Source organism: Ptiloglossa arizonensis, unplaced genomic scaffold (genome assembly GCF_051014685.1).
Source record: "Ptiloglossa arizonensis isolate GNS036 unplaced genomic scaffold, iyPtiAriz1_principal scaffold0027, whole genome shotgun sequence".
NCBI classification, from domain to species: Eukaryota; Metazoa; Arthropoda; class Insecta; order Hymenoptera; family Colletidae; genus Ptiloglossa; species Ptiloglossa arizonensis.
In genome coordinates, this window is record NW_027478397.1 from 325,961 (window position 1) to 328,208 (window position 2,248).

Sequence of the window (2,248 nt, forward strand, 5' to 3'; positions counted from 1 at the left end):
CAACCATTCCTTAACTTCAAACTCCGATACCTCGCGAACGGATTGGCGAACTCGAGAAGTTCCTGTCGCCTCTGAAAGTAGAAACTTGCCCGATTACAATGGTGTGTGTAATTTTCCCCTAGGTCATTCGAGCTATTCGTTTCTAGCATCAGAATAGCGAAAATTTTGATGGTTTCTCAACCGTTCCTTAATTTCAAACTCCCATGTCTCGCGAACGGATTGATGAACTCGAGAAATTCCTATTGGATCTAAAAGCAGAAACTCGCCCGATTTCAACGGTATGTGTATTTTTGCCCTAGGCCATAGTAGTTATTGGTTTCGAGTATCAGACTTGCGAAAATTTTGGTAGTTCCTCAACCATTCCTTAACTTCAAACTCCGATATCTCGCGAACGGGTTGACGAGCTCGAGAAATTCCTGTTGCATCTGAAAGTAGAAACTCGCCCGATTAAAAAGGTATGTGCATTTTTCCCCTAGGGCTTTGTAGTTACTGGTTTCGAGTATCAGACTTGCGAAAATTTTGATGGTTTCTCAAGCATTCCTTAAATTCAAACTCCCATACCTCGCGAACGGATTGGCGAACTCGATTATTTCCTGTTGCATCTGAAAGTAGAAAGTCTACCGATTACAGTGGTGTGTGTGCTTTTCCCCTAGGTCATTCCAGTTATTCGTTTCTAGCATCAGAATTTCGAAAATTATGATGGTTTCTCAACCATTCCTTAAATTCAAACTCCCATATCTCGCGAACGGATTGACGGACTCAAGAAATTCCTGTTGCATCTGAAAGTAGAAACTCGCCCGATTACAAAGGTATGTGTATTTTTCCCCTAGGCCTTTGTAGTTACTGGTTTCGAGTATCAGACTTTGGAAAATTTTGAAGGTTTCTCTACCGTTCCTTAGCTTCACACTCCCATATCACGCGAACGGATTGACGACCTCAAGAAATTCCTATTGCATCTGAAAGTAGAAACACGCCCGATTACAAAGGTATGTGTATTTTTCCCCTAGGCCATAGTAGTTATTGGTTTCGAGTATCAGATTTGCGAAAATTGTGATGGTTTCTCAACCATTCCTTAACTTCAAACTCCCATATCTCGCGAACCGATTGACGAACTCGAGAAATTCCTGTTGCATCTGAAACCAGAAACTCGACCGATTACAATGGTGTGTGTACTTTTCCCCTAGGTCATTCCAGTTATTCGTTTCTAGCATCAGAATTGCGAAAATTTTGATGGTTTCTCAACTGTTCCTTAATTTCAAACTCCCATACCTCGCGAACGGATTGGCGAACTCGAGAAATTCCTGTTGCATCTGAAAGTAGAAACTCGCCCGATTACATTGGTTTGTGTACTTTTCCCCTAGGCCATTCCAGTTTTTCGTTTCTAGCATCAGAATTGCGAAAATTTTGATGGTTTCTCAACCATTCCTTAAATTCAAGCTACCATATCTCGCGAACAGAATGACGAACTCGAGAAATTCCTGTTGCATCTGAAAGTAGAAACTCGTCCGATTACAACGGTGTGTGGACTTATCCCCTAGGCCATTCCTATTATTGGATTCGAGTATCAGACTTGCGAAAATTTTGATGGTTTCTCAACCATTCCTTAACTTCAAACTCCCATATCTCGCGAACGGATTGACGAACTCGAGAAATTCCTGTTGCATCTGGAACCAGAAGCTCGTCCGATTACAACGGTATGTGAATTTCTGCCCTAGGCCATAGTAGTTATTGGTTTCTAGTATCAGACTTGCGAAAATTTTGATGGTTTCTCAACCATTCCTTAACTTCAAACGCCGATTCCTCGCGAACGGATTGGCGAAATCGAGAAGTTCCTGTCGCCTCTGAAAATAGAAACTTGCCCGATTACAATTGTTTGTGTACTTTTCCCCTAGGCCGTTCCAGTTACCGGTTTCGAGTATCAGACTTGCGAAAATTTTGATGGTTTCTCAACCATTCCTTAACTTCAAACTCCCATATCTCGCGAACGGATTGACGAGCTCGAGAAATTCCTGTTGCATCTGAAAGTAGAAACTCGCCCGATTACAAAGGTATGTGTTTCTTTCTCCTAGGCCTTTGTAGTTACTGGTTTCGAGTATCAGACTTGCGAAAATTTTGATGGTTCCTCAAGCATTCCTTAACTTCATACTCCAATATCTCGCGAACGGATTGACGAACTCGATTATTTCCTGTTGCATCTGAATGTAGAAAGTCTACCGATTACAATGGTGTGTGTACTTTTCCCCTAGTC